Here is a 24,196-nt window from a genome sequence, read left to right as displayed (position 1 = left end):
AGAAGCCTTCCGGTTGTCTCCACGAACTGGAAGCCTCACTCTTTTTCCCCCAATAAGGAATCCATTCTGCTCTTGGAAAACGACTTGTCTTATTTGTCAAGGTGACTTAGGACACGATGTCCCTCCTCTGAAATGTTATCATATCTACCAAATTTGGTGTCTTCTGTGACCAATAAACACATTCTAAATGAATGACTCCAGCCTCAGACAAAGATCCACAGCCCTAAACCAACACATTTGAGTCACCAATGATAAGCTCCCCCACCAACGGCTGCTTCAGAGCTGGAACAATTCTGCGTGTGCCCTTGGGTTCACTGGTTTATTGCCTAGGTACCACAGAAAGAACCATAAAGACCCAGCTTTGGGGCAGACCCGGTTCCTCAACCTCAGAGTACTGACATTTGCTGCCAAAGAATTCTTCATTCCAAGGAACTGTCCTTTGCATTGTAGAATGTTTAGCAGTATCCATGGACTTTACCCACCACATTCCAGTAGAAATACCCCTCTCCCCCAATATGATGATAAAAAGCGTCTCCAAACATTGCTAAATATCCTCTGGAGTGTAAGATCGACCTCAGGTTGAAAACTATTGTTCCAGGTGTATGACTTCCATTTGCAGAGAGAAAGTAAAGTGGTTCAAGTAAAATAGCTCACAGCAGGACCTCATTCTTTACTACCCAGCGTCCCAGGAGCTGTTGGGCTGAGCCCTCATCGTAGCCCAGGAGATTTTCTTTATTATCTATCTAACTGCATCCTTTGAGATGAACACTATCACTTGCATTCTATAGATGTAGAGTGGCTGAGCTATGGATGCAGTCCCACCCGGCTACCAAGCAGCATATTTGAACTCACATCAGCCAGGATCCAAAGCCCCTGCCCTTCCCATCATCTCATACCACCTCTTCTCTAGATGGGTGGACGGTTTGTAATGCCTGATGTCATCTTTCCCCCTGTTGTCCAAGATGGGCATTTGGTCTGATAAGAACTTTGGAGCCTTCTTTAAATAAAATCAACGCTGGTCCTCTGAGGGTGCTGAGAAGGGAGCCCCTGTGGAGAACCTCCTGCCCGGCTTGACCCTGAAATGTCTGGGTGTATTTCATTGGTGGAGATAGCAGTTCCCTCGTGAGCCTTAAAAAACCGTTCCCCGCTCCCAGTCTTCAGAGTTTCGCTTCCCCTTTGTATTGTCTCTACTCACACCATCCTCGTATCCAGACCCACGTGGTCCTTCCGGACCAGTTTTCACCGTGTCAGCGGCGTTGGCCTATGTTGGCACAACACTTTGTAATTCCCAAAGCACTTCCACATGTGCTTTCTCATCTGATTCCTGGAAAGCAGCATTATGAAGATGAAGAAAATGGAGGACCAGGAAGGCTCTAGGTCACCCATTTGGTAAATGGCCGGGGGAGGAGTGGGGCGCAGGCCTCCTAGACTCCCCCCGGAGCTAGTTCAAGGCGGCATCTGTTTTGGTTACACGGTGACAGCCTTCCTTTCATAAAACCTGTGCTTTTGTAGTTGTTCACTCCGTTCTTTGTTTCACCATTTCGGTCCCTGACCCCCGCAGTCAGTCTCCCCCAGCCTGTCTCACTGGACTGAACTGAGAGCCGAGTGAACCGCTGCCTGTCAGCTCCAGGGCCCCCCACACCACAAGGGCATCACGACAAATTTAGTCTATGATGTGAAAAGGGCTTCCTGTTCGTGCAGACCCTTTGTTCCTCAGATTTTGTTCCCATTGGCTTTTTCTTGCCAAAACCCTGAGCTCGAAGAAATGCACCTTCCTGCAGCCTGTTTGCTTTATCGCGCTGATTTCTCTCCTTCCTTCCTTAGAACCCTGAATGTTATCATCTCGTAGTCATTTCCACTGGAGTTCCCGGGAACTCTGCTCCAAGGATGGGACAAACGTGGGTGTGTGTAGGGGCTGCGCAGGGCTCGGGAGAGAGGGAAACATGTAACATGTAGGAGACAAAAGGGATTATTGAAAGGACAGAGTCCTAGAAGAGATAGATGGGGTCCCAGCATAAGGAGCAAGGACTCTCTGAGACAGGGGTGGGGGACGGAAATATGGTGGGTTGTGGAGGTGGGCAAGTTGGACGTGGGGGAGAGGAAGCGTTTCAAGGTCCTGACCTTAATGTAGTCAGAGCACAGTGAAGCTGGGCGCTGGTTGAGGCATCGGTTGGCTCAGAGGCGTTCAGTGGCCCAAGTAGGGTGGGGGAGGGTAATCAGTTGAGGAAGGTTAGTGGCTTGGAGGACAGATGTTGGAAGAGAAAGTTATGGAGGAACAGAGCACCCAAGTTCAAACTGATAATTAAGGAAATCCAGGCTGGGCCGGAAGAAAGCAAAGCAAAGAGGGCCGGTAGGCTGGGCCTGAGTCCTTGGCAAGAGAGCTGAAGGTTAGAATCCCCGTGGTCATTTTGCCAAAGCCCCACAGCAAGTACATGGTGGGTCCAGGGTTTGAACTCCTGTCTTGTCTGATTCCAGATCCTATGCCTTTAAAGGTTACACTCTACTGCTCACTCTAGTCATTGGCCAATATCGTAAGGGAATGAACAAGACTCCTTTGTCCTGGACCTCAGAGTATACATGGACATCCTTGAGGCAGAAGGCTGCCTGCCCTCCCTGCCTGGCACTATTACATTTGGCTAAAAACCATGGCAACCTGGAATAACCCAGGCCCCTCTAGGCCCTCTAGCCCACATTCTTGGCGTGTTTGCCAAGCCACTATGTCTCACTCTGCTGATTACCTCACTACCCTGGTCCCAAGCTAAGTCAGAATCTCCTCTTCACATTTATGTATAAACCTTTTCAGTCAGTCGGTCTGTCGACATAAGTTTTCCTTTTGCTGTATTTCCAGTTCACCCAAATGCTGGCCCTGTTCTAACTTTCCACGTCTCTTCTGCAGCTTGTTTCCCTTTGGTCTTGGAAAACCCAGGGCTGACTTTGACCGGAACTCCTCTGCTCACTGGGTCGACCAGCCTGCTCCTGAAGACACTCTTCCCTCTCTGCAGGACACAGCACCCTGCTCTCAGATCTCACTGCTGCAGAGGAACCGGAAGCACGTTCCTCCCAAGCGGGTGCAGGGAGACGTGTGGGGCACTCCCACTCCTTCCCCCTCCTGCTCAAAGGCCTAAAGTCCCTCCTGGTGCGCTCATTCCAGTTAAGATTGGCGAGTATCCTTTAGGCATTTATGGCACAGAAGGCAGTTAATATTCTGGAGAAATATATGGAGATAACGTGGAGCTGCTTATTTAGTGGGTAGCCGCCTTCCAGATCCATTGAGTGACTGGACAACCCCTTATTTTCCCCAAACATGCTGGTTTTCTGTCCTTCTCTGGTAGGAAAAGGTGTGCCCTTATGGCTCCTTTTCACAGACCAGGAGCCTTCCTCTGTAGCCACACTGCTCTAGATCCAAAAGACCCCACCCCTGAGCTGAGGCAGTGGGAAGAGTGATGATCGGGAGGCCAAGGCTGTAGAGCCGGTTCTGCAGGTCAGCTGTGTGTTTTAAGCAGTCCCGTACACCCCCTGGGCCTGCATTTTTTATATGAAATGCTAGCGATAACCCGTACAGGAAAGTGACTTCGACAGCATCAGTGACACCATAGATGTAAAGCCGTCTTACTCCACCAGGTATCTCGTCTAGGAGACCCGTGTTGGAAAACCTTTGCGGTGGATACCTTGGCTTCCAGGTGGGAAGTTCAAATCCTTCGGCAGTAGGTTTTGAGGACAGAACTGATAGTAGTGACAAGGAGCAGATGGGCTGGGTGAGGCTGCCCCCACCCCTTCCATTTATGACATGGACAGTTAGACGCTTCTTAATCTTAAAAGTGTAATAGAAATACAGTTCCAAGAAATATGCCACACCTGCTTCCCATCTAATTGCCACTTTTAAATCCCTTCTGAATAGAAACTCTGATACCACACCAGAGTAGAATCCATTAAATTGTCATGTGAAACTGAACGAAAAAATTTAGATAATCTATATTTATGCATGAGAGATCCGCATGAAGAGTCATAGTATTCATTCAAGTAGATATTCATCGTGGTCACTTTGTAAGAAGTAGCTGTAAATAATAGAGAGTGTTTATAATGGAACTCAGTGAATTTTTAGGCTGTTCCCCAGACTCGCTCTTACACTAATGCTCAGTAGAACCCCTATTACTAGGGAGCAGAAGTGTTTCTGGTGTGATAAAGCTAAGGAGTAAGAGCAAGAAGAAGTTGTTTGCCACAGGTCTATTGGGCAGGGACACTTTTGACTGCAAGCTACAGTAAGCCCAACAAAGTAACTTAAGGCACACTTTAATTACGAATATGCCTTAAGTAGCTTAATTACCCATTATTTACTCAGGAAATCCAAGGTTGATTTCTGTGCTTAAACACTAAAATCAGTTAAGGACTCAGGCCTTTACATTTTTCCCCTCAACCATCTTCTGCCAGTTGTTCTTACATTGATCTCCTCAAAGGTGCAAGATGGCTGCCACTGCTCCAAGTATCACATCCCTGCAGGACAGCATCCCCATCAAGAAGGAAGAAAGAAGCACAAAAAACCCTTCTCTCTGTGTGACTCTCTCATCAGGGAGGAAAATCTTTTCCAGAAGTCCCCAGCAGACTTTGCATTATTTCTCACGGCTCAGCTGTGGGTTACTTGTCAGCTCCAGTCCAATCACGGGCAAAGGAGAAAGAGGCTTCCATTATGATTCATCCCTGAGGCAGGGTGAATCGCAGCCCCAAGTCGCTTTTGGGTGGACGACCAACGGCGTTAGCCACAACAAAGTCATCCAAAACTGGGTTGACAGAAAACAAGGAATTTAGGTTAAGTGAAAGCACACGCATTTTTTAAGATTTAAAGTAGATGTATGTTTTATTCATGAGCTAGGAAATAAGAAACAAATGTACAAAAAGATGCCCTGGGATATGCTAGGCAGAGTGTAGAGATCATGTCTGCAGAACGTGAGTCTGCCCCCTTTGGGCAGGTGACAACTGTGAGTGGGCGAGGCCCACATCGGCAGAACCCACGGAGACAAGCAAAGTGGCAAACAGCAAATAAGCCTTTATGGCGATATTGCCAGAGAACAGAACTGCTATGTCCAAGAGTCACAATCACCGTGGTGGAATGCAGTGGATGTCTGCCTGGTAGCCACGTCTGTGAGGATACGCCATCCCTATTTTGCATGTGAGACTCTGCTCTGCAACCAATTCCAACACACCGACATCATGGCCCCCAGGGTGGGCGTGCGATGCTCACGCCTTTGGGCCAGTTGAATTCTCTGTCTGGAGCATGTGAACCTGCAGCAGAAACATGGAGGGACAAATGCCCCTGGAGACAAGTCATGCCATGTCGGTGCCTACACAGAAATCCAGAAATTCCTGCTACCGTTCGTCCCCATCTCCAGTCATTCCTGGGGCTTAAGTTTTCAGCTCCTCCTTACCACTTATTCACCCCAAAAGTGTTTCTGAGCATACCGTGTGGGCAGGCCACTGTCCCAGGTTCTAGAGGCAGAGCTACCAACACTGATGACAGTGCTCCTGTCCTCATGGACTGAGCTGTTTAATGAGGAAGACCAAGGACAAATTTAAAAAATAATTACACACTAGTAAAGGGCTATGGAATAAGTAGGGTGGTCTGACAGAGAGCAGCTGGGGAGGCGGCTTCAGATGCGACGGTCAGGGAAAACCTCCGTGAGATTAGGGCCAGCTTCTGTGGATGGCATCCAAACACTCCTAACAGACACGTGAAAGAAAGAAAACTCATCAGACCCTACCACAGCCTGGAAACACGAGCTTCTGGATCACAAGCCCTTCTTGCTCTGAATCTGTGTGTCCAAACAATCTCTTGATAACTAATTTAACTTACTAAGGAAAAAAAAATCTAGGTAATCTATTCATACATATTTACCACTAATGGAGGGAAAAGTTGTTCTGGATGGCAGATGGAGATCTTTTTGCTACTACATATTCATAAAGGAGCTTTCTGGTACGAATCTAACTTATGTGAATCTGGGAAGCATGAGTCAGTTCTCCCAGAGTCTGATCTCATCCCCAAATGAGATGATGGTGTCAGACGGACAGAACAGAGAGACCAGAATTAGTGCCTGGGTAACTCGGCAAAAGACCACAGCCCGTGAAGTCTGGCTCGGAGATGCTTCGCATCGTGTTCATCATCTTTAATACTGGAGGGTAATTTTAAAGTCATCCTGGTATTAACGAGGAGACCCAGGCCTGAAAAAGTGAGGGCTGGCCAGAGGTTGCACCGCTAGTTAGCATGAGGGACCTGGCGAGGACCCAGATGGCTCAATACAGCCATTCCTCGGCATTTACCTGGCTTGGGAGCCTGGCTCTGAACCCTGGCTGCTACAATCACACAATGAAGCATTTTTTAATTCAATGCACGATGACTGAGGACCTGGCACATGATGGGAGATGGAGCTGGAAAAATAGGTTTGAGCCAGATGACACAGGGCCTTGAATGTCCTGCTATATAGGATGTGGCCTTGCCCTTAGAAATGGGAGCCGAAATTTTGTAAGTGAGGGAAGGGATGCAACCCGTCTGTGTTTTAGAGACCCTGCTCCGGAGCAGGACTAGGAGGCATGAAAACAGTTCGAGTGAGGGATGATGAGGCAGCAAACTAGGGCACTGGGAACAGAGGGAAAGAAAAACATTGAAAAGGCAGGCACTGTAGTGATATCGATAGGCTTTGGGGGAAGGAGGGGAGGGAGGGATCTGGTCTAGGGGTATCCAGAGAGATGAGGAGAAAAAGGACCAGAAAAGTTGTAGCGGGAATGAGAGGAACAGGGACGAAGGCAGTGAATTCGGTTTCATTTGTCCCAAGATGACAGTCTGGGGACATTTGTCAGTGGAATGTCCAAAAGTGGACATTTGTCAGCGGAACATTTATGTAGATGTGTGTAAGCCCTGCACCTTTGAACTCACAGTCTGTAAGTAGCTTCTGATACCACACACAGGGAGGAAATGCAATTTTTCCAAAATCCTGAAGATAAATGGTAGAGAGGACAGAAGTGGGACAGAGTGGTTAAAATAAAGATAAGTTGATTTTGGGTGGGAGGCAAGAGGGTGCCTGGGGCAGAGCAGGAGAAGGAGGAAGGATTCGACAAGAATTGTGGGAGCAGACAGTCTGGAGCAAGCCAGAAATAGGCTCGGGGCAAGAGCAAGCAGACAGGAAGGAAGGGGAAGATGTGAACGGGTGGACGGGGAGAAAAAAGTGGGAAATGCACGACTTACGTGTGGAAAGAACCCTCTGTTGGAAGGGCTACAGGACCAACTCTTTTCTAAGATTCTTTCCCTTTTCCTCTCTTGGAACTACTGGCCTTAGCTGTACCTGCATGAAAAGGATTTTATGACGAGGACCCTGCCTGGATGGGGACTGGCGATGTGCCGTGGCTCAAGGGGTGTTCATCACTAGTCTTTAAAAAGACCACTTCTACCTTAAAAAATGTGTTGGGAAACGTGGAAGGTATGAGAGGTGCAGGTATCAAACCTCCTCTTGGTCTTCTTCTTTACAGTTTTCCCCCTCACGTTCTTGATTTCCCTGGTGAGAGAGCAGAACTTGCTCTCTGAATGTTAAGGCCTCTGTGGCCTTGATTTCATTCCTGGCTCAGTGGAGATGAATTCCCAGTTGAAGAAAAGCAACTGTGCCTTGTGAACAGTCCTCGCTTTTGGAAAAGACCCTGAGTACCTTTTCCAAAACCTGTCTCAGGGAAAATTGCCAATGGCGGAGGGCAGGAAGGTCAAATCCATCCTGGAAGGAGGAAGCCCCATTGCTCTGAGGATGTAACTGTCTAAATAAACGTGTAAAAGTTAGGAATGTCTAATAAGGAAAAAGAAGCAGAGTTGATTGCAAAGAGAGGAATAGCATTCCACAGAACAACCCTCCCTGCCTCTGAGCTGCGTGCGATATTTCTTGACAAGAGACGAGTCTCCCCCACACTCTCAGCCGCCCGGCTGGCCATTCACTCTTGAGATCACCGGCTGTCCAAATTTCTCTGAACCACAGAAGCTGCAGCCTAAGAGTTTTGGGGGGTCAATTGACAGACACTGCCATGCAGATAAACTGCATGCCTGGTTCCTGTCTCTCACCTGGGCAAAAAACTGCCTCTATTTCTCAAATTACTGCAGCAAAGTAAGTGCAGGTACTGGATCTAGAAAACAGAAACAAAAGGTCTCTTAAAATTCCATGCTCGTGAGAGAGTTTACTCATATATATAAGGACCGATGCTCCGCAAGAGACATTCAAGCAGTATCAGCCCTCCGAGACCAGCCCTCCGGGTGCCTGCGGTCAAGTCTCTGCAGAAATTATTTTCCAGACTGTGACCCACTCCTCTCCTTTGTTCCGGACTGAAACAGACACAAAACAATGCATTTGTCACCAGCAATAAATATTGAGTGCACACCAATGGTGTGCTGTCCAGATGGGCTAGCCACAGGTGTGAAATTAGTATTTAAAAGTCAAATTGAAAGTCAATTTGAAATTGACTTTCTTCTGGATGTTCGTGGTCATCCAGAAATGTTGTAAATTCAAGGTCAGATATTGCTGCCACAGGAAGATATTTTCTTTTGGCTTCTGAAACTAAAAATGTTTTAAGGATTCCCTCTCCACAATATTATTTTTAGACTCCTCTGTTAAAATATTTATTTAATTCATGTAAAAATATTTGAAGGATTCACTATGTAGCAGGCAAAAATCTAAATGCCAAATAATTCAGTGGTAAACAATTATAATTATAGTTAGTATATTTGAATATTTTTATGCACTCAATGTGTTAAGCATTATGTTAAAGGTTTTATGTGTATCATTAATTTATTCCTAAAGCACTATAAGGTAGATGCTATTAATATTATTATACATTATTACATAGTAATATAAAAAATTTTTAATGAGGAAACTAGGGTACAGAGAGGTTAAGGTACCTGCCCCAAGTCACACAGCTAGCTAGTTGGGGAACCATGATTTGAATCCAGCAGTCTGGGCCCAGCGCCCGGCCTTCTCACCACTCGGAGAAGCCCTGGCCTTGTGGAATTCAAGCACGTGCTGGTAAAACTTCCTTTGCAAGCACACAGTGGTCTCTGAGGTGTCCACACTCCACAGATTGAAGGAACCGATAGAATAGGAAAAATGGGCACCTGATTGAGAGTCAGTCCAAAGATCTGGGCTCAAAATTTCAGCAAATCATCTCACTTTTTTGAGACTCAGTTATACTATTATTAAGTTAAGAATAACACCCTGATGTGACGTCTCTGATTCACGGATGTGAATTTTCTTCTGGACTCTGAAGCTCTGTACACCCACGAGGGATTGGGCCATTAATTGCTTTGGTCTGCAAAACTGACCTGAAGCCTGTCTATCAGCTCAAAGGCTGCTGGCGATTTGGGGCCTCATTACTAGGTGTTGCAGTAGTGAGGGCAGCCCAGGTTTTCACAATGTGAGGTTGAGCTTCTATAGTCCTCCATCATCTAAGTGTTAGTCATGTGACTATAGAAGGGATGCTTTTCCATGGGCAGAGAGGTTAAGCTCAAAGATGCTCAAATGTAAACCAATTGGAGTTGGACTGCCAGCTTCACCCAGTTAACACCCGTGGAACAAGCGGTGCACAGATCAAAGTTGAGGGAATTTTCAGACCATATCCACGTGGGAACTGGGAAGTGAGTCTGTCAGGATCAGCAGCACGACAATCACCAGCGATGGTGGGCATATCCTTTGGTAACTTTAAAAAGGACTTAGAAGGTAGAGCGTATTTTAAACATCCAGAGCCTTTATTCCCATACCTTTATAAGTGGATTCTTGTTCTCCTCATTCTAGTTTGGACAAGTTACACACCTCCCTGAGCTTTAGCTTCCTCACCTATGAAATGGGGAAATAATATTTACATTGCAAAGCTCTTAGGAGGATTTGAGATCATAGATGTTGCTTTAATCTGCTTAGGCTGCTAGAAAACATACTACCATAGACTGGGTGGCTTAAATAACAGTGTTTCTCAGTTCTGGAGGCTGGGAAGCCCAAGATCCAGTTGCTGGCAGATTTAGTTCTAGGTAAGGGTCCTCCCCCTGGTTTGCAGAAGCTACCTTCTTGCTGTGTCCTCATGTGGCTAGCAGAGAGAGAGAAAGAGAGAACTCTGTGGGGTCTCTTCTTACAAGGACAGGACTCTCACCACCAGGGTCCCATGCTCATGACCTTCTTAAAACTGAATTACCTCGTCTAAAGTCCCCATCTCCAAATACAACTACGTTTGGCATTGGGCTTCAACATGTGATTTTTGGGGAGTCATATTCAGTTCATAGCACATGTTTAAAAAACTCAATACAGTAACTAATAGGTGCTCAATAAGCAATAGCTATTCCCAGCTTTGGGTGGGGATTGAGATTTCTCCTTTTCTCAGACAGCCCTGGTCGGGTCTGGCTGCCTCTGTTAAGTTCCCGCTGCAAGCAACTCGTACCATAGTTTGCAGCCTGCAGCACAAGCACTTTCTACCCTTGACTGATGCCTGGGTGTATTTAAAAAAAAACATTAAGGGTTGATTTAAAATGCATTTCACCTACAACTATAGAAACATAAAACTGTAGCTAAATTCCTATGAACTACAAAACCAAACTGAATTAAGGAAAACTGAAACTGATGTGTGCATAATCACTGCAATTCAACGTAAAAATGTGAGTGTGAGAGATGGTGTTGGCATGACCCTAAATCACAGACCACGGGGACCCCGTGGCTCTGACCTTGGGCTGCCGGTTCTTTTGCATGCGCCCCCCACCACGCCCCCACTGACGTTTCTTGTTTGCACAGTGTTCTGTGATGTCATTGCCTTTCACAGGCATCACTCATGAATCACTTAGAAATTAATTACACCCGTTCCTTTCTCCTCAGCCCAAGGTAATCACAGTGACACCACTTTGTGCCAGCAGGACGGTGAATGCCAACACAGGCTTGGGCACTGAGATCAAACAACAGCTGCTTTTTAGGGGATTAGGTAACCATCTAGATGATCTGAGATATGCTTTTTAATGCTGTCATCAACATACACGCATGCGATTTTAAAATGGTTTCAGCAAACTTTTAGTAGCACTAACGAGATATGCAGACCTTGGTTTAAGAAGCTTGATGTGGTCCTTAGGTCCTTAGATGAGCTCTGCCCGCAGACAGTCTGGGTTCAAATTTTGCATTCCCACATGGTCCTCATGTGATCTTGGAGGAGTTTGCTCATTTATTTGCCCAACAAACACATAGTGAGCACCTACAGCTTTCCAGGTACTTTTCTAGGCGCAGGGGCTGTAACTGGACAAATCACTTCAACTCATCCCCAAGCCTGAGCTTCTGTGTTTATAAAACAGGGTTAATAATTGGACCTCACTGGAGGGTCACTGGGGTCTAGATAAAATGGCTCATGTTTCGCCCTGGCTGGCGTAGCTCAGTGGATTGAGCATGGGCCTGCGAACCCAGACAATCCTGGTTCAATTCCCAGTCAGGGCACATGCCTGGGTTGTAGGCCAGTTCCCAGGAGGGGACGCACGAAAGGCAACCAGACATTGACATTTCTCTCCCTCTCTCCTTCCCTTCCCCTCTAAAGATAAATAAATAAAATCTTTTAAAAAATGGCTCATGTTTAGAAGGTACGCTGATTTCCTGTTTATTCTCTCGGTTCCACCGTCCATTCTTCTCACCCTGCTCTGGGCGTCTGGTTGGGCTCCGCCTGAGGCCCCTCGAGGCAGAGATCAGAGGGTGGGACAATGGGGTCGGGGCACTTTTTCCTCAGGCTCCTCGCCTACTGGACTTCGGGCAGAAGTGGCCGCAGCCCCTACCAGGAGACCCTTCCCATGGCTTCAGCCCTTCCAGAGAGTGCTCCCTGCCCACCTCTCCACGTCGTCCGTCAACCCTCCCCAGCTCCTCCATTTGAGCAGCCAGCAGCAAGCGTCCTGCTGGAACCCTGCTTCTGAGTCACACAGAAAACACGGACTTTGTGCGTGTGTGGAGAAACTAAAATATCACGTATTCATTTGCACTCAGGGTCCCAGGGAAAGCTGGAGAGTTTGTTTCAAACAAACACACAAGTTTGACCAAAGAAGCAGGAGCAGGGAAGACCTAAGCGATCTTTCTGCTGTAGCAGCATCTCGGTGCAGCCTTTTCCAACCATGTATGTCTCTAAAACATCACTACCCAGATAATAAACTACACGCTGTGGTGTACTACATAATAAAACTAACGTGTTTTTAGAAATCACAGAGAGCATGATTTTATTCACGAAGTTAAGTGTGCAAGAAGAGTCACAGAATCTGTTTCTGTTGCATAAAATTAAACTTGCCTGCGGTCACACCTTCCACCGGGTTGGCGGGATACCCCGAGGCCTGTAGTCTCTCTAGAATATTGAATTGCGCTGCTGGCCTCCAGCACCTCACGGCTGCGGCTGACTCCCTTGCTGTCCACGTCCACAGGCAGGTCAGGCTCTGCACCTGCGTCTGCTCTGCAGGGGCGCCACTCACACCAGAGGCAGACCAAGGTTTATGGGACAGTGCGGGCGGACTGGAGGTTCCAGGCCTCTCTGCTAAGTTCTAGAGCAGAACGCACAGCTGTGCACACACTCAGCTCACTCCGGCAGTTTCTTCTCCACCCCCTCTAGCCCCCGAAGGCCCCATTCGGACGTGTCCGCCCCTGTAAACCCGACAGGGTCTCATCACCTCCCAGCAGCCCCAATGCGTACGTGAGCAGGAGAGACTCCCAATGTCTGGCCCCGCCGTCAGGCAGCTGCCCAGAAAAGGCTCTGGAAGGACTAATCAGGGAGAGGTTTCCGGCTGCACGGTCATTGTACTAGTTTGCTGGGGCTGCCGTAGCAAAGTGCCACAGACCAGGCGGCTTAAACAACAAAATTATTTCTCCCACTTCTGGAGGCCGGAAGTTCAAGATCAAAGCACTTGCAGGGTTGGTTTCCTCTAAAGTCTCTGTCCTTGGCTTGCAGAAGCACCTCCACCCCTTGCTGCTGCTTCTTCGAATGGTCTTTCTTACATGTGGGCTCCTGTGGCCTCCTTGTGTGTCCAGAGTTCCTGTTCTCCTAAGGACCCCAGTCAGATCAGATTAAGTCCCACTCCATGGCCTCGTTTTAACTTCATGACCTCTTTCCAGATCCTAATTCCAAATACAGCCTCATTCTGATGTACTGGGGGTCAGGGTTTCAGTGTATGACCTTGATGGTGGGACACAATTTGGCCCATGTCAGGGACGTATTAGCTTAACAACAAACTGTTTTATAGGAGGTGGAAGGTGCCTTTTTCTAATTAACATAAGAACACCTTAGGGACTAGTGGCGGCTCAGCTGGTGGTCCCTTAGAATTCAGTGGTTCCAGACTGTGTCACACTTGGGGCACAGAAACGTCTGCGAGGGCTGGGAACCTGGGGCCTGCATCCAGCCTCCCTGGGGACACAGACTACCATTCTCCTCTGAGAGTCCCACCAACCGCCCAGCCGCCAAAGAAGAGGGCTTCCTTTTCACTCCCCAAAGGACTTTCTGATAGTTGTCTACTTATCAGTCTAGGGGACTCCCCCCATTCTCCCTCTCTCCTTCCTTTTTCTCCCCTTCCTCCTCCTCCTTTCCCTGAGACCCAGCACCCCTTAGCCATTTTGCAAAAGATAAGCAGATACAACTGTCTCCAGTCCACGTCAGCCTGTGGCTCTGCGAACCAACCTCTGCTACACAAGAACCAATGACCACTTCTCTCTTGGAGTGGGGGTGGGGAGAGGGAAAAAGCAATGAGAAAAAAAAATCAACTTCTCAATGAATTAAGCAGCCAGATCTGGAAAGACATCAGCATAATGCCTGGCAGAGAGAGAGCTCGGCAACGAGGACCATTGTTGCTCTTATTACCGTCATTGTTTCTCTCATCACAACCGCATATGAGGCGGCCAGCGCAGCCTATGGTCTGAGGAAAAAGCACCACAAAGCTGACGTCTAAAACAGCACTGGCTGCTAGAAATTTTTGCCACAATGGGAATGTCCTCCACCTGCACTGTCCAAGAGGTAGTCAATATCCACATATGGCTACTGATCGCTTGATATGTGGCCAAGGCAAGTTTAAGTCCAAACGGCAATGGAGTTAGTTAGCTGCTACCACATTAAGCAGGGCAGATTTATGTGATTTTTGTAGCAGCTGACAATAGACAATGTCTGAGCGTTTTCATTCCAAATAATATAACAATTCCACTTTATTTCCTAGCCGTGCACTGAGCCGGGTTTTATTTATTTATCTCATTTATTTATTCACTACAAAGACCAGGATTGCACCCTACCATTCCTACAAGCAAGCTGAAAAGCCCAAAGCAACATTTGGAAGCCCCGCCGGGGACTTTTCCATGTCGAAACCTTGACCTTCCCAGCTCCTTCTGCCCAGCAGGAACGTCACAGAGCAATGCCATCCTCTCACATCTCCAGTTTGCAACACCTCCTTTCCCAAGCTTTCCCAAGGCATCTTAAGAAGTTTGGTGGAATTCTAGTTAATTTTGTTTCCATGCTTTGCTGCAGACTTTCACACCACCTCCAGAGAGCCTCTGGGACGCTGTTGCGAGGCACCTCTGGGCCAGAGCCGGGAACCCCACATTCCACACCCGAGGCCACGCTGCCAAGCTCTAGGAAAGTCCTCTGAGCACAATTAGGATTTTTTACTAGATGCCTTAATGGTGTGCCCACTGGAAATGTGTACCTTGGCACAACCGGGCCTCCAGGCTCCTGTCACCTTCTTACTGCAACTGTAATTGGATGTGAGCCCCTGGAAATTGGGCGCCTCTTATCATTACATTCTGCATGAATCGCTCTGTTCTGTGCAGGAGCGCAGCTTGCCTCAGACGCCGGCAGACAGAGCAGACGGCCCTACCCACGTCGAACTTTCCCCAGCGGCTGGAAGGGGGCCGAGAATCTCGGCTTGGGCCACTGGAATTTTCCCTCTCCTCATTCTCTGTCCTTTCCAAATTATATAATTTGCTTGGAACCACATGGTTTCAAAGTCTCTCATTCACACACCTTTACAGATATTCTCAAAAATAGCGTGTGTGTCTGCATGTGTTGCAAAGGTACACTTGGCAAATGCGTAGAGATGAACGAATCGGAGGGTCTCTCCCAGTGTGAAATGCTTCTCCGATTCTCATTCACTTGCAGAATATAGTGCAAGCTTGTTAATAATCATAAATGAGGCCCTTTACGATCCGGGCCCTGCTTACATTCACAGCCCCATCTCCCTCTGTGGTGTTCGCCTCGGTACTGCTGATCAGCCTGCAGTTCCTTAAATCAACCCGACTGTTTCCCTCCTCCGTGTATTCACCTGCGCTCTTCCCCCTCAACCCACAACACCCTGCTTGTCAGCCAGGGGACCATCCTGCCTGACACTCAGACCAGGAGGCACCTGCTCTGGGAAGCCTTCCTCTTCCTCTCTTTGAGTCACTCCCTCCTGCTGTCCGGCATTGGTGTTTAGTGTACATATTTCTCGTGTTTCAGGTGTCTCTCTATTGCATCTTGTTTCCTTGCTCATCTTTGTCCATTACTGAGCTGTGAGAGCATTGAGAGCTTGTTCATCCAAACTTCCAGGAGCAAAGATAACGCCCGGCTGGCTCATCACTGCCAATCACGGCCCATTGTTGAATTGAATGGAAACAAGAGGAAGAAAAGCATCTGATGAGAGATGGTTGTGTATTTCCCACACGACAGTTTCTCCTCCCAGTAGAGTTTCATTGAGCTGATTCTCATCTGCACAATTTTCACCTGCACAATTAAAGAAAAAAATGCAAATTACCTACGAAATACCTTATGCCGAAGCTCAACAAATGAAATGAAGGAGCTAGTAGGGGAAGAAGGCAGGAAACAAAGAAAAGCAAACCTGTGGGGGAAGATTTATTCCAGGTCTGTCCTGTGGGCTCCAATTCCAAAGGACAGCCCGCATCTGCCTGTCTCTCCACCCATTTCAGCCCATCCTGGCCCGGCCCCGCCGTACCTCACCTGGACCCCTACGGCAGCTCCTTCGCTTCTACCTGCCTTGTTATGCACCAAATATGTGTGCCTCCCCCAAAGTCATATGTTGAAACCCTAATGCATTGATGATGGTATGAGCTGGGGCCTTTGAGGTCATGAGGGTGGAGCCTCATGACAGGGTAAGCACAGGAAAAGAAGCCGTAGCTCTCTTTCTGTCTGTCACGTGAGGACACAGCGAGGAGGTGGCCATCTGCCAGGCAGCGAGAGGGTCCCTGCTGAGAACTGCCTCTGCTATCACCTTGATCTCAGACCTGCCAGCCTCCAGCAGTGCGAGAAATGCATGTCCACTGTTTAGGCCCACCCAGCCTGTGGTGTTTGGCTGCAGCAGCCCAGGCAGACCGAGACATGTCCCCCACACTCTGCACTCAGAACCCGGCGTCTGCTTTTATCCATACCGGCATACCTCCCTTTACTGCACTTCGCAGATTTGCATTTTATTTTTTAATTAAAAAAATTTTTTTACAAATTGAAGGTAAGACCCTCCCTCCACCAGCAAAAAGATTACGACTTGCTTTATTGCAATAATCGCTTTATGGTGGTCTGGGCCTGAATCCACAATACCTCCACGGTATGGATGTCAGATAAAGCCATTGTGCCTTAACCAACCCCCACTGAACTTCCAGTCGAGTGTGACTGTAACGCACACTCCTTTCCGCTGCCTACAAAGACCTGCCGGGATCTGGCCGCCTCCTCCTTTCTGGAACTCTGTCTTCACCCTCCCCCTCTTGTTTGCATGCCAGCCTCATCACCTTCTTTCGGCCCCCACAGGCTAAGCCCATGTGTGCTGCTGCCCACATAACGTTCCTGCAGCCATCGGGTGGCTGGCCCTTCGAAGAAAGTCATCCAGTCACTGAGTCCTGCCCTGACTTCTGTATCTAAGGGCACTCACAGTCACTTCCCGCTGGTTTTATTTTCTTCATTGAACATTTCAGGACCTGATACACCTTCTTGCTCATTTCCTGGTTCATTCTTTGTCTTCCCCAACTAGGCTCCTCGAGGGCAGAAACCTCACCTGTTTCATTTGCTACTGTATTCTTAGCACCTAGGACAGAGCCTGGCCCAAGCCGGGCTCAGAAGTGACTGGTTATTGAAAGACTAGCGTGTGCCTGGGACTGTGCGGGCCATGTCTACAAACAGCAGTTCGTGCACTCACATCCAGGAGGGTTTCGTGCCACAGTTAGTAGGGAATTGTCAGTGATTTCCAGTGTGTTGACGCACCTGGGGTGGCTTCATTCCGAATTATTTCTTTGAAGTGGAAGTGAGTCAGAGAGTGTGACTTATGCCCAAGTCCGTCCACACCAAAGTGTTTATGGAGGAATGCAAGGGCAGCAAAACTCACCTGACCTTCAAGTGGAAGGAGCAGGAGGCTGCAAGCTAAGGTAGCGCCGTGAGGGCACCCACCGGTGCCGGCAGCCCCGCTCCTCATCACTCAGCTCTGGGCCGCCCATGCGTCGTGCTAGGGCTTATCCACCTTGCACGCAGGTTTCGTCCTACCTGTTGCCCCTTTTGATGCTGAACAGATGAATGCAATTCCTGAAACACTGGGTTTCCCAGGAGCAAAGTTCAATGTGAAGGTTAGTTCGTGCTTTCAGGAGAGCGCTGTCATAGGGAATCACAGCATCTCCTTCAGCTGTGAAGGGAGCGCCAGGCTGGGAGTCGAACACCTACGTTCGAGTCCAGACTCCAGTGCCTAGGCATTCCATGATTTGGGACAGGTCACTTAATCTCACCTCATCTGTTTTCTCCTCGTAAAGGTCATGCTTGCTCCACCCACCTCGGAAGTTTGTCCTAAAGGTCAGAACTAGAATCCTTCTCTGTAGGAACCGGTAATCCTGCAGCGTGCCCTGCACTGAAGTTTGTTACTATCATTATTACCAAGATCCATTCCCTATGGCATCCGAGAATGATAGACTGTTAGAAATCATGAATTCAAACCCTTTTATATGATATATGTGTGCATGTGTGTTTCTATGTTGCAGGGGCTATAGAAAGCACGTGTTTTAGATTTTTTCCCATTCTCTTGAGAGGAGAACACTACTAGACATATGGAAAGGTAACAGTAGAATAAAGAACAAAACAGGAGCTTTGGACCAAATGCCGCGGAAGTTTGGGGCGGTGCCGGGAGCGTTGAAATAGCCTCCTAACCAGCTTCCCTGCCACTTAGCGCCTCTGCTCCCCAACCCACCCCACAGGGCAGCCCCAGAAGCATTTCTCTAACAAAAGGGAGTTTATTTATTTGCGGAGAGGGTGGGACTAAACCTTTATTTGGATTTTTTTTTTACATTTTTATTTGACATTTTTATTACAGTTTATATTTAATATGATTTCATGTTGATTTCGGGTGTACAGCGCAGTGGTTAGACAACCACTTACTTCACCAGGTGTCCCTCTGATACGGCCAGTGCTGCGTCGTACAGTTGTTTTGGTGCTGCTGACGGCCTTCCTTACGCGGCGCTTTATCGCTCGGTGACTATTGCATGACTGCCACTGCGCGCTCATCGGCCCCGTCACCTGTTTGCCCCAGTCCGTCAACCCTCCTCCACTCACACCCGTCCGCCTGTTCTCTGTGTCTGAGTGTGTTTCTGTCTTGTCTGTTCATTTGTATTATTCTTCAAGTTTCACGTGTCAGTGAAATCATACAGCATTGGTCTTTCTCTGACTTTCACTTGGCAGAACGCCCTCCCGGCCCATCCAAGCTATCACGAATGGTAGGGTTTTGTTCTTTTTTATGGCTGGGTAAGATCCCATTGTATATATATGAGGCGGGACCCAAACAAGCAGGATTTTTTTATTAAAAATTGTGTATTTTTTCGTACATGTTTAAACTTCAGTCACCTTTAAAGTACTCTTTATTTGATGCAATACACCCACCAAGATGGTTTTCCCATTGCTCAAAGCAGTTTTTGAATTTGTTGATTTTGATGCCTTTTAGTGCTTCTGCTGTTTTTTGTTTCACCTCTTCCACATTGGCAAAACATTTCCCTTGAAGGACTTTTTTCATTCAAGGGAATTTTTAAAAAGTCGCTTGGGAGTGAGATCGGGTGATTAGGAGGGCAGGGCATGGAGGTCAGATTGTTTCAGATCAGAAACTGCTGAGCGCTCTGCTTGGTGTGGGCCGGTGGGTTCATGAATTACCAATCGAGAGATGGGCAAAGGCGTGATAGAGTCTTCAAAAATAATTCTCTAAAGCCAAACACAGTCTCTCACAACAACGCCAGCTGATACACTGATACAGATGGGTTCCTAGAACAGCACCCAGTCAGGGAAGCCTGTACTACAAGGGGCCCAGCCTCCAGAATATAATTCCAGTGTGTGTGTGTGTGTGTGTGTGTGTGATCGTTTAATAAGGTGGTTAAAGATGTGGACTTTGGACCCAGACTGCTTGGATCTTAATCCCACCTATGCCACCTATATCGTTTGTTTTGGCTCCCTGTAAAATTGGTCAAGTATCAGTATCTTCTTCCTCTTAGGGTTGTTTTGTGGATTAAACGAGTTTTTGTAAAAGTACTTAGCCTCCTGTCTGGCACTTTATAAATATTTGCTATTATCATTAAATTGCTCTCTGACCCTATTGCTGGCCTAAGCAAAACCGCCTCCCTGGGTCTCATCCCTACCATGGAAGGCCACACCGTAGCAGGTTGTCAAGTCCTCCTCCATCTCAGCCACTTCGTCTGTTACTCTCCTTCACCCCAGTCCCACAGAGTGATTTGCATGGCTTGCTGCTCTTCTTGCCTTCAGACCCGACTGCTTCCCGGAGCTGGAAGCGTCCTCCCTTTCCCCTGCACCGTCCGCCTGTGCTTTCCACTCCGGTGTCTGAGGTTACTTCGAACTCCGCTGCCAGGCCATCAGCGCTTGGGTGGCATGGATTATGGCTGATTGGACCTGTATACTTTACAATATCCCCAACCAGCCTTTTAACCAGAGTGGGTATTCAGTAAATGTTCGTTGAATGAATGAATGGCCAGATGTGGTCAGAGGTGGCATCAGAAGTGAGAGTTGAACTGTATCTGGAAGGGAGAACAGGCTTTTAAAGGTGGTTGTTATTTATTTTTATTGCAATGGTTAAGAGCACATGTCCTGTGGCTGAACTACCTGGCTTCCAACCTTGATTTTAACACTTCCTAGCTCTGGGCAAATATGGAATCTAGTGAACAGAATGAATGAACAAATGAAACAGAAAGAGAATCGTAAGATACAGAGAACAGGCTGACAGCTGTCGGAGGGGAGTAGAGTTTGGAGGACTGGGTGAAAGGGGTGATGGGATGAAGGAAGGGAAAAGACTTGCAGACACGGACCACAGTATGGTGATAACAGGGAGAAAGGGTGAGGGGTAGAAGAGGGGGAATAAATGGTGAAGGAAGAAGACAGACTTGGGGTGGTGAATGCAACCCAATGTACCAATGATGTGTTATCGAATTGTATACTTTACACCTATGTAATTTTATTAACAAATGTCACCCAACAAATCCAATTTAAAAGTACTTTCTTCACAGTGTTATATTGTAAGGATTGTCATACAAATGTAGACTCATCCCTGGCACTCAGTAACTGCTCAGTGAGCAATAGCCATTATTACTGTCAACATAACGCTAGTAAAGGCTCCTTGCAAGAGGCCCGGCAATACAGTTAAAAGTGGAATCTTACCCGTAGACATGGCCACTGCTATTCCACTTTTTTTTTTACAAATAAGGATGCTGAGGCCTGAAATAGTTAAATAACTTGCCTCTTGGTCACCCAGGACTAGAAGTCAGGCAGTGAGCCTCCAAAGATGGAAATGATTGTTAGGGCAACTGGTAGAAGACATGTTCTAGCACATTCCCCTCTTCCATCAGCACACCCCTAGCTACCATAATTACCACAAAAATCTCTGTGTTTTCATGAAAACTTTTATCCCCAACCCATGCTCCATTGATTCAGCCAGAATTCAATCCAGACAAATGCCACCACAATAAAAGTCTCATGGAGCCAACAGACCCCTTAATAGACTTGATCCGAACATCCTACGTAAAAATCAGTCATCCTGTCACCCTGGCTGAGGACCTGCTTTGTTTCTGCTAACTAGTCCGCGTCCGTGGTCACTCATAATCCCCTCATGTCCGCTCCTTTCCTTTTTTACTTTTTCTCTAAAGACTTTTACAACTTCACCATGAAAAATCGCCTTTCATGGAGCACTTCCTCCCGCCAGGTGGTGGTAGCCTTTGGAACACACACGAACATTCCCATACCTTTCCATCTCGTTAATATTCACTTGACTTCGGTCTAATTAGGGTGACTGCTGGCGCGCGTTCTCGCACTTTGACAGCAACTTTCGTCTGAGTGAGACCTGCAGAACCCTCATAGGCACTAGCCAAGCCCCGCCACTCCCGCTGTGAAGCCGGAAAAGGCACGGGGGAAGTGCAACGATGCAAATGACCAGCATGCTCAGTGTACGTGACCTAAACCAGAAATGGTACTTCCACTCTGTGTTTTCCATTTTTATCTCTTCGGTGCGGGCCCAGTCAGAGAACTTCCGCCCTGAAGACTTCCCTGGTGTCCCTCTCCCCTTTCTTCTCCAGTTGAAGACCTCAGCTGCAGCATCTGCCCCTCAAGCCCCTTCTGCGGCCGGGGCCGTCTGGACCTTCCCACCGCGCCACAGGACAAGGCTTTCTGTGGGGTCTGGATCCACCCTACTGCCCGTTCCCTGATGAGGAGGAGGGCAGGCTTGTCCTCAGGATTTCCGACCGTGCCAGTCACGTGCATGGGAGAGTGAAGAAGGGACTCCATCCATATTGATGAAAAAGGATCCAGCCCAGCCGTTGAACCAAATGTTAATGTAATATGTTGACTCATCCAAGACAAAACTTCCTCCACCTTCTCGGACTTCTGGTGTAGCCCCAAGGATTCCATTTATCTGTAACTAACTCCATCTTAGGGGAATGGGATGAGGGATCAGGGTCTGGGAAGTTGTGGAACAGCTAGATGTGCAATTGATGTGTCCCCTGTGAGAGGAGGGTGGCTGGAGTGTTGGGACTGACACCCCAGTGAAGTACAGAGATGAAAGCTGCTAAAAATCCCTGGCCTTGGAGCTGGGGAGTTCAGGGTTCTATGGCAAAGGGAATGAGAACCTGGAAAACCAGGCAATTACACAAGATCAAGGTCAAACTCAAAGTTGTGTCAGAGGCTAGAAATGCAATTTGGGGTAGCATAACCCAAATAGACCACTGGACAAGCTCTAGGGAAACAGTTCAAAGTTCTCCAACATGGAAGAGCAACGTGGTCACTTGAGAAGGCCCGAGAGGGCTTGGCTGGAGGTGGAGATTAACCACTGTTTTTATTTAGCGAAAATCTTGAGCTGGCTCTATTGAATTGTAGATACAAGGGACTTTTCCTTCCATGGCACTACTCTGTCAAGTGCCTAACGAAGGGCCCCACTTTCCATTTTGGGTGCTTATAAGTGCCCTGTGATATTGTATGTTGGGTTGATCCCATAGGGTAAGTTCAACTGTGACAATGGAGCCAAGGTTAAGGGCAGTCAGTTGTTATTTCTTTAAATAGTCAATGTGATGTCCTTACTAGAGGCCAGAGGACAAGTCAGTCAGTGTGGCCATGGGCATGGCTGAGACAGGGCATCATGTGAGATCTGGTCCCTTCGGATCAGGCCCTCCTAGCCCAGACCACACCAATTATTCTCTCTACTCTGGTTCTTCTGAGTTCCTGAAGCTCATTTGGTAGGGCTGGTGAGGACCTTTGTTCTCACTCATGGTACTTCTGCCAAACGTTTTATCCTTCTGTGGGTCTTTGCCATTTCCCTAATGGCCTAAGCTTTGAAATCAAAGGTCAGGGAGAGTCTTTTCCAGGCTCTGTTTTCCATGGCAACATCCTTCCTCCGAGGCAGTTCGTACAGAAGAGCCCGGCTGCTTCAAAGGGCACAGAAACATGAGGGGACCACCAAGTGGAGAAAGGACATATTGGGATTACAGGAAAGCACTGGTTAATACAGCACAAGGATGGGAAATATCGTTCTCCCGTAAATCTAATTTGTTAAGAGGCTGATCTAAAGTTGGTTGTCTCACTAGGGTGGAAGAACGATCTGGGGTGACTCCTGGCAGATCTACTGGACTTCTGTGTCTGAAACATCAGCCGGGTACCCAAGGAGGGGCCCCGAGGGCATGGCTCGCACCAACACAGCCACGGGAGTAGAGGAGCAGGCAGGCGTGGGAGCGGCAGCTGCCCCAGGGGCCACCAAGGACCCACAGGAAGAGGGAGACTGGAGACCGTTTCTCCCTCAACTAACATAGCAGAAGAGCCCCAAAGAGCTGCCAGGTAAGCAGAGGGGGTGAAGAGCTGGAAGTTCCATAGCAAGACTGGGTGGGGGGTAGAGTGTCTTTAATCAGAGGCAGGACCCTGGATTGAGGATGTTGAGACCTGGGAAAACCAAGAGTCCACTAGAGCAGAACCAACATGCTTTTCCTGGTTCTCATGCTCTCACCGGTAGTTAAAAATGGGTCGTTTCAGGATTCCACCTAGTAACTGAGTGAGGTTCTGAGTCTGGGCTCTCAGGTGAAGGGTTGTTGACATTGAAAGGAAAGCTCCTCCTGTTTATGAAATACTGTGGTTCCTATAATTCCTATGTTTAAACTTCATCCATAGGCAGTAAAACAACCATTGCCTGCAAAGTATAATTATCTAAGATTGATTTCACATCAAGTGAAGAGTCTAGATGGTTGACTCTTGTCCAGGTTGACTAAATGGGCTGAATTGATTTAAATGGAAAATACTGGGCCAAGCACAAACACACTATGATTCTCGAGAAGCTGACTTACCTTCCATCTTAGATTCTACATTGTCCGTCTGCCACATTTGCTCTCGGGCCGCTGTTAATGTGAACTCCTGTCAATGTATGTGAAACTCTGTGTGTCGATGCCATCGAGAGCACACGCGCACACACACACACATACACACTTGGAGTTAAGTCAAGTGTCCTCAGCCTGAAAAGGGATTTTACAAAGGGATGAATAAGAAAAAAAAAGGAAAAAAGAAATCTGAGATTCTGGGAGTCAATTTACAGCAATCACCAATCCCAAACTCTTCGTTTAGTTCATTTCCAACTTTGAAAGATGTCATTTGCGTCCATGTGAACACATTTGTTCTGGGGGTGAGCGGAAATGTCCCCAACTTCTGGTGGTGGCGGATGCATCTGAAAAATGGAATC

The sequence above is a fragment of the Artibeus jamaicensis genome, unplaced genomic scaffold (assembly GCF_021234435.1).
Source record: "Artibeus jamaicensis isolate MK-2021 breed Jamaican fruit bat unplaced genomic scaffold, CSHL_Jam_final contig_233, whole genome shotgun sequence".
In the NCBI taxonomy this organism is placed as follows: domain Eukaryota; kingdom Metazoa; phylum Chordata; class Mammalia; order Chiroptera; family Phyllostomidae; genus Artibeus; species Artibeus jamaicensis.
The sequence above is the reverse complement of the archived record's forward strand: the minus strand, read 5'-3'. Positions refer to the sequence as shown.